The sequence below is a fragment of the Tachypleus tridentatus genome, chromosome 1 (assembly GCF_004210375.1).
Source record: "Tachypleus tridentatus isolate NWPU-2018 chromosome 1, ASM421037v1, whole genome shotgun sequence".
NCBI lineage: Eukaryota > Metazoa > Arthropoda > Merostomata > Xiphosura > Limulidae > Tachypleus > Tachypleus tridentatus.
In genome coordinates, this window is record NC_134825.1 from 43,155,763 (window position 1) to 43,169,189 (window position 13,427).

A 13,427-nucleotide genomic window follows, 5' to 3' on the forward strand; every position below is an offset into this window, starting at 1 on the left:
GCAAATATCATAGGCTCGGCATGGCCAGGTCGGTGTAGGTGTACTCTGAGGGACGCGAGTTCGAATCCCCGTCCTCAAACATGCTCGCCCTTTCAGCTGTGGGTGCGTATAATATAACGGCCAATCCCACTGTTAGTTGGTAAAAGAGTATCCCAAGAGTTTGTTTCTCAATTTCGCTCAAAGTTACACGAAAACTATCTGCGCTTGTTTGTTTGTTTGTTTTGGAATTTCGCACAAAGCTACTCGAGGGCTATCTGCGCTAGTCATCGTTAATTTAGAAGTGTAAGATCAGAGGGAGGCAGCTAGTCATCATCACCCACTGCCAACTCGTGGGTTACTCTTTCACTAACGAATTGTGGGATTGATCGTTACATTGTAACGCCCCCACGCCTGTTTGGTGTTACTGGGATTCGAACCTTAACTACGTGGACATGTTAGGCCTGCACGTTTCTAACTCTTTTGGCTCGGCATGGTCAGGTGGTTAAGGCGCCCGACTCGTAATCTGAGGGTCACGGGTTCAAATCCCAGTAACACTAAACATGTTCGTCCTCTCAATCGTGAGGGCGTTAAATGTTACGGTCAGTCCCACTATTCATTGGTAAAAGAGTAGCCCAAAAGTTGACGGTGGATGTTGATGACTAGCCGTCTTCCCTGTAGTCTTACACTGCTAAATAAGGACGGCTAGCGCAGAAAGCCCTCATGTAGCTTTGGGTGAATTTTAAAAACAAACAAACAACCTAACGCCTTGTAGTTTAAAATTAAGTTTGTTAAATATCTGTTCCCTTTTCTATAATTCTTAAAACTGGAACATAGTATCGTCCAAGAAAGTTTCTACCATTAAAATACCCAGATGCCTGACTCTCTTGGAAAAGTAATGTGCTTTTCAGAACACCGAGTTATTGTCGTCGGCAAATTGAATAACAGTTATGGATGAATGTGCCCATTACTCTCGTTGCCTGTTTGCAAAATGATCTAATAGATACCAATCACAACTTCATTGAATTCAAAGCTCGAGAGTTTATGTTCAGAGGTAAAACAGAATTGAAGGCCAAAAAACAAGATCTGCACGAACTTTCCCAGGAATTTTGACACAGAATTTACATAAATGTTCATAGATTCTCTGCAGATAGCTAGTGAAAATTCACCAGATTTTTATTCAGTGTTTATCTAACTTTAATTTTACGTGGGGATACATAAAGTTTTCAGTATGAAAGAAAGAACGAATATTTGGTGTATCTGGATTTTCAAAAAGCATTTGATAAGATAAACAAATTATCTTTATATGTGTGGGAGAAAAGTCAGTAAATTAGATAGAAAAGAGGCTATATGTAAGAAAGCAGAATGTTGGCACAAATGAAGTTTAGTCAAACTGGATTAATGTCACAAGTGGGATACCTCAGAGCTTATTCTTAGAATATTTGTTCTATTTTACTTACATCACTGATATAGACGAAGGTGTGGTCAATAAATTATTTAAATTTGCAGAAGATATTAAGGTCCCGGATGTTGCTAGCTGTGAAGAGGATGCTGCTGAGTTACAAAATAATTTAAATAATAGAGTGAGCTGAACAAATAAATGGAAGATGAGTTTTAATTATAATAACTGCAAGATAAAGCCTGTGGGTTATCACGGTTTGAATTACAAGTGTAATTTGGATGGTAATAACCTCAACAGTGTCATGAAAAAAGGGATCTTGGTGTAATAGTTAACCAATCTCTAAAGCCATCTAATCAGTGTGCTCTAGCTATAGGTAAGACAAAGAGGATTTTAAGTTGTATCTTCAGAAATATTGAATACAAGTCTAAAAAGGCCGCATTTGGAATATTATATTCAGTCTTGGGCTCCTTACCTTAAGAAAGACATTGAGCTGTTGGAATGGGTTCGGAAAATGGCTATTATAATGATGCCTGGAATAGAGGAGTTTCCATACAAGGATAGGATGAAATATTACATACGTTTTTTCTTTAAAAAAAAAAAAAGAAGAATTACGGTGGAATCCAGTTGAAATGTTTAAGGTTGTAAAGGGAATTGATAGTGTTGATGTAGCATCTTTTTTTTCAGATTAAACAGTGAAAATAATAAGACTAAGGGCCACACATATAAATTTTAGCAGGTTAGGAATTATCTTCAACAAGACTGTGCCATATTTCTAACAGGGTGGTTAGTCTTTGGAATGGGTTGTCTTCGAATGTTGTAGAGGCAGTAAATTTGATTGAGTTTAAGAAAAGATTTGATAAGTATGTGAATTATAATGGCTGATTTAAAGAGTATTTTTAAATTTAGTTTTCAATAGTTTTAGTTTAGTTTAAAGGATGGAATATCCGTGATGAACCAATAGGTTCCATATTGTCCCAAAACGTTGTGTATTGGTGAATAAAGTTTAACTAATTTATAATACACGTGCACTGGTCAAGTACTGTAACTTTCTCTCATGCCTGTAAACGCTTGCATTCAATTGAAATAATACAAACCTTTAATTAACAAAGAAGATATTTGCATAGCTATACATCATAAAATAGAAAATAAAACATATGCAGTAGCTAATAAGGACTCTTTAACAACGATATTGTTAATTACCTCATAATAAATCAACTTTAGTCATAACAATACAAAATCAAAGTTACAAACCAAATATAAAGTCGAAAAAAGGAAGAAAGAAAGAACGCTTTTTAAATTATGTAATAGATCGCAATAAACAATTTCACACTCTCATTCTTCAATACAAAATACAAGCAAAATATTTCATATAATAAATACAAATGTATGATTAAATGAACACACTTCATTACATGATACCACAATGTAACAAAATACAATATATAGAAAAATACTTTTAAGAAAGATCTAATAATAAGGATCACTATAAATAAACTCTTTAACATAGAATAATTACACAAAAGTATATTATTACAATTATTGGTCAATCAAACATTTAAAAAGTACAAAATTACGAATAATAATAAAAATAAATAATCCTTAATAATGCACAAGAAGAAGACAAAATGTCATATTCAGTTGGAATTTTTACAATATAAAACGCATAGAAAACATTACTGAATAACGAACTTTACAAGTTCGAAAACAAATCGCGATGCATATGTGTGACATTCTCAGGTGAATAATTTCCCTAAAATCATTAGATAGTTAGATCTTCCGACAATAGCAGGTGTGAAGAGCGAATGCAAAAACAGTATGAATCTGAAAACTCTATTAACTTTTAAACTATGTAAGAAATAAACAGAACAGAGGTGTTTGAAGAACAATGATTGTTTTGTTTGTTTGTTTTAATTTCGCACAAAGCTACTCGAGGGCTATCTGTGCTAGCCGTCCCTAATTTAGCAGTGTAAGACTAGAGGGAAGGCAGCTAGTCATCACCACCCACCGCCAACTCTTAGGCTACTCTTTTACCAACGAATAGTGGGATTGACCGCACATTATAACGTCCCAACGGCTGAAAGGGCAAGCATGTTTGGCGCGACGGGGATGCGAACCCGCGACCCTCAGATTACGAGTCGCACGCCTTAACACGCTTGGCCATGCCGGGCCAAAGAACAATGAAAACAGCCTCTACTTATGACATAAAAACAACAAGAACAAATAATGCATACCTGGGTTCAAAGCGGACACTAACGTCTACTGAATAAGTGAAGAAACTCACATCTTGAAACAGATATATGAAGAATTAGTCTTATTACAAACAACAAGTAGATTTTATCCGAAAAGTGAGCTTAAATTCAAAAGGTAAATTTGCTTCCTTTGTCCAGTCGAAGCATCACTTCATGACCTCAGTTCTTTCACAGCATTGGTAGGATATAACATTGAGTCAATGCCAATTGTGCCAACAAAGGGTATGACGTTGCAAATCTTTTAAATCCAGGTGCTATATTTTCCTACAAAATCCTCTCGTACTGAACTGCCATTATCAACTATAGAGAACAAAGAAATAAACCATAGAACATAGCAATCTCAACGATTTTCAGGAATATCTGTTTATGCTAAAACTGCATACAACTAAGTAAACAATGTTTTAAATCTTCATATATCTAAAGCAGCTAGAAAAGATGTTATACGACTTCATAAAGATGCATAATAATCTTTTATGAACCAAGTAAAATGGAAGTATATTGAAAATAGAGTAATATATATAATACAAATAGAGATACCTATAAAATATAAAAGTACACCAAATAAACTCATCCCACAGCAAGCAAAAAGTCTAACTTCCATCACCTCAACCTCATCACAAGGCTTTTTAAATCAGCATTTAACCATCTAGTGACCATAGGTGCGGAACAAATGTTTCAAGCTCAAGCTAGGGCTTTTCTAGATTAGGCCGCCTCTGCATTTAGGTGGCACACCTTATCCTTGAGCCAGAAAAGTGCGACTGACCCTCGTCATGATTAGTTAAAGGCAAGAACTCCTATCACTTTACAGCCATCTCCTGACAGTTCACATCCTGTCAAATATTTCAGTGTCAAAACTGAAACGTTTTCTCACAAGTATCAATGAAAATAATACGCACAATCTACTTTGTTGTTGTTTTGTATTAAGCACAAAGCTACACAATGAGCTATCTATACTCTGCCCACCACAGGTATCGAAACCCGGTTTTTAGCGTTGTAGGTCTGCAGACATACCGCTGCTCCACTGGAGGGGGGCAATCTACTTTCAAATAATACTTTACAGATACGTAACTCCAAAGAACCTCAAATCAAAATGTCTGAGTATTCATATCAAATCCTTTATTTCCATATGTTAGTTAATAGTTGTACTATTTGCATGATTAATTCATTTGTATAACTTTCAAATTCAACGTTTTTTCAGGCATCATAAAATAAATTAACACTGACAGAATTCAGTCAAATTTAGACTTATCAGCTAAAATTCTAATAATTCGGGACTAATGTTCATGCTGTAAAAATGTATCTCAAGATGGCTGGTATGGGTACTGAAACTTTTATTAAAATAAAATAAAGGACAACGGTTCGACCTTTTTAGGTCATCTTCAGGTTAATGGTATTGAGATACATTTTAACTTCAAGTGGGTTTCTCGTCATCATGAATATTCATGTTGTTTCTACAGTATACGTCAATACATATTTAGACGAAACATAAATCTCTAATAGTACAGTTCTAAATAGCTTAGTAAATAATATTTCAAAAATCTCTTTTGGCCCACATGATCTTACGATAAAAAAACTATTATAACTCCAAGTAAGTGGGAAGCGCAGCCCCCATTAGTACAGCGGAAAGTCTATGAATTTATACGCTAAAATCAGTGGTTCGATTCCATTCCGTGGGTTCAGCAGATAGCACGATGTGGCTTTGTTATAAAAACACACACACACAAACTGGGTAGCAATCATGTAGTGTAGTGCATTATATAGTACCTTATAGTATTATCCAATTTAAAAACTGTTGAATCACTATGCGTTATATCTACCAGCTATCGTAATTTTTGATAAACATTATTAATCCAAACCGATTAAATGGGGAGGATGTCAGTAGTGGCTTGGTTGAGCGCTGGTGTTGTCTCTTTCCTATAGATCTGACGCTTCTTAAGCTAGTTCGGCATGAATAATTAAATAAGCACCCTCAGCTCTCTCCACCTCCTCTTCTGGAATGATGGTACGAGACAGCACACTCATATTCTTGGTCTCCTCCTCTTATTCCCGGCAAACCATTGTCGGAGAGGTTTGTCAGCAATTTATGGACACAGCTTGATGACACGTACTACATGCTTTCATGTGCCCCTCAGCCACTGTAACAGTGGAAAACTAATGGAAATACGAGATAATACTTTCCAGCTGCCAGTAGCATGTACGAAAGCCACACCTAGTCTCCAAGCTGATGTATTTGTATCGTCATTGTCTTTTCATTGTACTTATTTTGATGTTTGGTAGCTTTTTCTTGTCATTGAAGTTCAAATTCGTGTACAATGACTAATAACTATAAACACTCCATACATCCTTGCAGACATTGCGGAATATTTGCTTTAAAGGGAAAACTATACACCATGTCGTAATAAGCATGATTTCTAGTCCAAACATAAGTATGCTTGTCGAAAAATCTAAAGAATTATACTTATTTATGTGTTATACTGCAGTGGCATATATTAAGTGCTCATCTTAATCAGTTTGGTCAGGATTAATAAGCTTGGCGAACACGTGCTTGATGGTATGGATTATTCATTCAGCTAATTCCATCAGGCTGTAGATGATATGGTGAGTGCAACTCTTCACCACACCTAACATTTGACACAACAAAATGAACAGTCTGTCATTGAAATTGACTCACTGATCCACGTGAATCTCTTTCAATGCTTTAAACTGGACTGCTCAGAGCTCAACCAACCCTGAAGCCACAGGCTGTACCAATAGATAAGACTTCGTTACCCAAGCACCTGGTTATTCCAGTAAGAAAATCAGGGATGTCTGTAGTCTCAAAGATATTACTTAACCTACCATTGAAGAAAGCTGCATCCTACTTTCATCATAATATGAAACTACTATTGTGTTTAAGTTTTAAACACAATTGACTCACTGATCCACGTGAATCTCTTTCAATGCTTTAAACTGGACTGCTCAGAGCTCAACCAACCCTGAAGCCACAGGCTGTACCAATAGATAAGACTTCGTTACCCAAGCACCTGGTTATTCCAGTAAGAAAATCAGGGATGTCTGTAGTCTCAAAGATATTACTTAGCCTACCATTGAAGAAAGCTGCATCCTACTTTCATCATAATATGAAACTACTATTGTGTTTAAGTTTTAAAAGGCTTTATCATTATGGACTTGTAACTTAGAAGAAGAGTCAATCACTAAAAAGAGTTGATGTTTGAGAAATATCGAATCAACTTTTGATGATTTTGCAAAGATTCGATTTTCTTCTCGTTAAAATTAATGACTCAAGGAAATGAGCCACCGTTGACTAATACTTGTTTTTTGTTTGTTTGTTTCGAATTTCGTTCAAAGCTACATAAAGGCTATCTGCGCTAGCCATCCCTAATTTAGTAGTGTAAGACTAGAAGGAAGGCATCTAGTCATCACCACCCACCGTCAACTCTTGGGCTTCTTGTTTACCAACGAATAGTGGGATTAACCATCACATTATAACGACCACACGGCTGAAAGGGCGAGCATGTTGGGTGGAACGGGGATTCGAACTCGTGAGCCTTATATTACGAGTAGAACGTCCTAGCCACCTGCTCATGTCAGGCCTACGATTAATGCCCTCAGAATGGTTGTTCATGCTACTACTCTGTGAGTTGATCTCGGGGGTGAAGGAAGTATAGACAAATACGTTTCGTTACAGTGGTAAGGCTTCCGGAGAGTCTGAGACCAAATGGTTTGGTTTGTTTCTAATTTCGCACAAATCATAAATATTTCAGAGTTTAGACATGGAGTCGAAATAACGGCTTGTAACTTGAGGAACTAATCTCAATACTACATTTCAGCAGTGGTGTACTAAAGAGGGGTGCGAGGGGGCGGTACACTCCTGGTGATAGCTGGGAGGGGTGCCATCGGGAGAGTTGAACACCAGTACAGGTTTTCAAACCAAATGAAAAAGTCATTAAAGTAAAAAAAAAAAATAGAAATGTTCAAACTATTACAACAGTTTAATGCTAATTTACATTATAATTTTTATTGGCAATACAAAATTTGCAAACGAAAAGTTAAGTATTTGATACAAATTACAACGAAAGGTGAACGTTTGTTGATAATTTAGTCATCAGTTTGTTGACACTGTGACTCCACACACGAAGTATGTTTCATTAAATAATTATGATAAAGCATAAACTGCTGGTGTTTATAACAATATCATTTACTTATACAAGTGTCCAGTAATTTTGACAGTGTGTTATCATAGTGATATTCAAGTGTTTATAAATGCATCGTCGTGATGCTATAGAAACTCATGTTTATGAATGGCGGTCCCTGTGAATACTGGTGATCAGCAAAAAGACACTGAAAGTCATAGTTTGCACTGAACTTGAAACTTGACTTTTTCATTCATTATGTAGCAAAAATAAATGGACAATTCTATGGAGAGAAGAGGGAAAGAAAACTACAAAAAAGGATGCCAGGAGAAATGGCAAAGGATGTTGGTCTCATATTGACAGAGGAAGTAAAAAGGGTTATATTTGAATACCATGATGACTTTCATTAAGAACTGGAGATTTGTTCTAAGGCAATGGATCAAATTCTGTCAATCTTCACTGTTATTCAGTCAAACGCTTTGATTGTTGCAAGAAAAGAAGAACTCCGGAAGTATATTCCAAATTTGACTCAGAGTTTTGATAAATTCTCTGATGAAGATATCAGTTTAGAAATTGAATGACCTCGAAGATATTTGGAAGCTGCCAAAATCAGTGTTGAAGAGGAAAAAAAGGGCAGAATTGCAGTTTCCAGATTTTATTGTGCAATAGGATTTTTGTGAATCTCTGCCAAGCTTGTCACCGAATTTGAGATTCTTTTTGACTGTTTGTATATCTCTTGCTTCATGTGAAAGACGTTTTTCCAAATTGAAATTTATAAAAATTCTTTCGCTCAACCATGAGCCATACAAAATTGACAAATATGGCTTTATTTTCAGTTGAACATGAATATGCTAAGAAGGTGAAATTTGATTAGGTCATTGATCAATTTGCAGAAATTAAGGCTCAAAAGCAGAGACTGTGAATCCTCTCTATTTACCTTTGACGAATGGGCTGAGCGTTGAGACTGAATATCCTGTGTTTTGTGTACCAATTAAAATCCAGCATTACCTGTTTACTGAATTGTGAATGTCCTGCATTTTTTATTTCTAATTTGCTTATGACAGTATTGTACCATTTAAAAATATACTTGCAAACATAATATATTTTCCTGTGTGTTTAAAACTTTAAAATTATTTATAGTGGGGGTGCCAAAGAAAAGATCTGCCCCGGGTACCAAATACTTTAGGCACGCCCCTGCATCTCAAACCTTACTTTTTGTTGGATTTTCACTTTAAGCTACTTATCTTGTTTCTGTAATTTTCTGTAGTTCCCCTTTTAAAATTAATAATTTTAGTAATATTCTTTTTTATATTTTTATGTCCCTTATAGACATAATTTTGCATAATAGCAGTACCGTTATGTTTTAAAGAGTCCAGTTTAATAATGAAATGCATTGTTGATGTATGATGTTCTCTTCAGAAACAATGATAACCTTTGGAATAGCTTCATGCAGATTGGATGGCTGCTGCTCTTGATACCATTGCCACAATGTTATCATTGATAATGATACTGCATATATGATCATCATGATGCATGGTGATAACCAACCACTTGATATGGTTGGTTGGTTGGTTTGGCATCTATGGCTCAAAGCAATTAGATTATCTGCGCTAAACGTCCGGTAAAAGTTCAAAGTAAAGTAAGATTATTAACAACTTAAATAGCGTTAAATCCAATTTTTATATCTAGTGTACAGCATAAAGAGAAAACTACAGTAATACTAGTTTTAAAGGACTTTCTGTAGCATAATTTTGATTATCCTAGCTCACCAGGATGACTAACGGGTAAATTTAAACATCAACCTTAGTTACCTGAAATTGGCCTTTCCAGACCTGGTTTCGACTTATTTGACATTACGGCCATTTTCTAATTTCATATCGAAATAGTTGCACTTTAAAAAGAAATAATATTAAAAAGCGTGTTATTTATGAATTTCAAACGTAAATAGTGTTAAAAAGTCAATGGCTTTAAAAAACTAAAAACATTTGTAAGGTGGACAGTGTCACCATCGCCAATGACACTGTTCAACGTTATGGATAAACCTTGGGACAAAACATGTCTTACATGGTGCCGTCGTTGAGAGTCGTAACGACGGTAAGACAGTAAAATATGGCTTATTGTGACCTGAGTGTCACTCACACAACATGTTGGTGCATCAGTCCCATATAAAATAAAACGACGAGTTAAAAAACTGTGACCAATGTGCAGTCTAGTTAGAACAACTTCCTCTTTCCGATTCTTATGAAAACAAGACGGCCAAAGTCCAATAGAGGGTTTTATTTAGAAAAGCTTATTTCCGCGTTGCTCACTTCAAGTCGATTGCCAACTGTCACAGGGGCGACCCCTGAATACAGGACTATAGTCCATATATGAAACAGACACAGCCAGAGCAGACATACTTAGCTGCAGTGTCGGCAAGCTCGTTTCCGCGAATACCAACGTGGCCTGGTATTCAGAAGAATTGGATAGAAGCAGATGTTAAAAAGAAATAGGTCAGTCGGTTTTGAATATTGGCGAGAATAGGTTGAGAACTGATGAAGCAATTCCAGGGCTAACAGAGAGCTAAGTGAATCAGTATAAATAGTAGTTCGTGTATTGCATAGCTTCTATGTAACCAAGGTCAAGAGAAATGGCTTACAATTCGGCAGTTAACACAAAAACTGTAGAAGAGATTTTGTGTGCAACAATCGAATCAGGCAAACAATGGCAAAGCCCACAGAGTCATCTGATTTCGAACCATCTGTATAAATGGGAATGGAAGGATAGTTCGAAAGATGTTCGGCAAATAGAAGGTGATACTTCTAATCAGGAGTATCTGCCTTTTTCAGATGACTCAAAGAAAGATCACATTTGGGGATAGTAATTAGCCATGGTGAGATGGGCTGATCTGTGGATATTGCTTTGTCATCCAAGGATAGACCTAATTCATTCAACTGCACCTGGATAAAAGGAACAATGGCAGAAAACGTGTGGCCCACTGAGAAAGGAAAACACAGCTCCATGTGGGATGCTGTGGTAAAGATCGAAGTTTTGAAGCATATATTAAGACAGTTGCAAACGATTAAGGTCTAGAGGGGGTTCATGGGACTCTGTGTACAAACTATGAACAAGTAAAGTGCAGAAAGCTGAAGTCTCTGATGGTGACTGGGGTCCAGCATCTTCAAGGCCGAAGTTCTGGCAGAGCCATAAACAAGAGACCCATAGTCTAGTTTTGATGGAATAAGGGCACAATAGGTTTTTAGCATGGAACGTTGATCCGCTCCCAAGAGGTGGAAGAGAGGACACTCAGTGCCCTTGTACATTTGACATGTAGCTGCTTGATATGTGGATAAGTCCCAAGAACTTTGCCTTTTGGCCCACAGGAAGTACAACTTCACCAATATGGAGTTCAGGATCAAAGTGAATGGCAACGCTCTACCACACAGAACAGATATGAAAATAGACGCCATAATGGAACTAACAACCATTTGCCTACAATCAACCTATTTCCAATACAACTAGGAATTTGATGAAAAAAAGCAAATGACCTAGCCATAGGATCACCACTCTCTCTAATCCTAGCAGACATTTTCATGGAAGACTTTGAACAAAGAGCCTTCTCATCCACACCAATAAAACCAAGTTTCTTAAGACGTTATGTCGACTACACCTTTACTATTTGGCCCCATGGTCGTGAAAACTTACCAACCTTCTTAGAACATCTCAATTCCTCAGACAAAAGAATCCATTTCACTAAGGAAATAGAGAAACAAAACAGTTATCGTTTCTTGACATACCCATGAGCAAACAAGTAAGACAAATAACTACAACTGTATACAGAAAACCCACCCACACAAACAGATACCTACACTTCCAGTCCTATAATCCAACCTCGATGAAACGTGGCATAATCCAATGCCTAAGCAAGAGAGCAGAAAACATTTGTGATAATACATCCATCGAAGCAGGACGCCAAAAGATCGTAGAGAGTTTTAAACAGAATGGTTACATCTCCTCCTTCACCAAAAACCTCTTGAAGAAGACCATGACAGAAAGAAAAGATCAGAAAGTCACCACCATTACCATCATTTACCTACCACACCTACAACATTTCAGTGAAAACTCAAATGCATAGCTCAGAAATTGAACATAGAAGTGTGGTGGAAATCCTACAATACCTTGAGGTCCATTTTGGTAAAAAACAAAAAGCAATCTACAAAAGAGAATCTCAAAAACATCATCTATGAAATTCCATGTTTCTGCAACGATATATATATTAGAGAAACGGGAAGAAAACTCGCGCGACAAGAATAAAAAAACATAAAGATAGTACAAAACTCACGAAAACACAAAATTCAGCCATTGCAGAGCACGTCACGTCAACTGGACACAGAATAAACTGAGAGAAAACTAAAATCATCGACGCAGACAAAGTATGGACGACAAGAAAAAACGCAAATGAACGCAAACGAACTTGGCAGGGGTTTAATTTAGAGAGAGAGAAGTCTGAAGAAATATCTCCCCAACAGGGGTGGTCAGGAATGTTGTAGTTCCTCTTCGTTCCCTCACATGAAAGATTAATTAATTTTACATGGGAATTTACCTGTATTTTGCTTTGACTTGTTTAAGGTGATGAACTGAAGTGAGCAGTATGAAAATGATGCATGAGAAAGGAGAGTGAGACAAAGGCAGCATAAGAGAAGTAGGCCAGAACCCGTGGTCAAAATAGCCTGACGGCCGACGATATGAAACATTAACTCAAATGGCACTATTCAGGGCTAGGCAAGAATGTTGCCTTGGCTGGAATCTAGAGATCCAATGCCAGAGATTTAGATGGGGAGGGAGGGAACGGGAATAGCCTGAGTAAACACACTAAGAAAAACTAAAACAAGAAAAATCAGAGAATCATTTTATATTAACACTATTAAACTTTCACTAAACAGAGATTCCAGATTAGAGGTGAGTAACCTGTGGCTGCCATTGGTTGAATTTACAGGAAATCTCCCCTTCAATCAGAAAAATTGATAACCCAACGAATCATAACACGCTTTCCACAATCCATCAGGGCACTATAAGAGACTGACAACACCTACACACACACTACATAAAAGTTTAGGTTTTGAACGCCGAGCTAGCAAGATGTGCTGAACTTCCTTTGCTAACACGATGTTTTCATTGCCGGGACTAACCTTGCCAGTTTCTCCGCCGGTAATCGTTAACGGCCTACCGTCGCACCTCTCGCCACTACAGATAGCCACGTTTATCGCCCAGGCTAAACCTGGTGCAACCACAGACTCTTCCCGAACCCAGATACTAAGCCGAGGCGGAATTTTCCTCCAGCCTTCTACACCAGCAGACCTATTATACACCCTCGTGCAAATTAATTGAAACAAATGGTCATTTTACAATATTTTCAGCATGGCGGCCGATGTAGGCTCGCTGGACCCGCTGATTTCCTTTAATAGCCATTTTTTTACACAGACGGCGTCATTAGCTGTGTTTTGCAGTACAATCGATCTATTTTTGTGATATATGACGAAATTTTGAGAAACATTACGTCATTCGAAATTGCGTTAGAAGGGCAAAGAGACCAGTCAAAAAACAACTTTTTACCAACTGAATGAAGAAAAAACGGTATCAATGGGGTCTGAAATACAAGAACTGGACGCAAGAACAATGGAGGAAGGT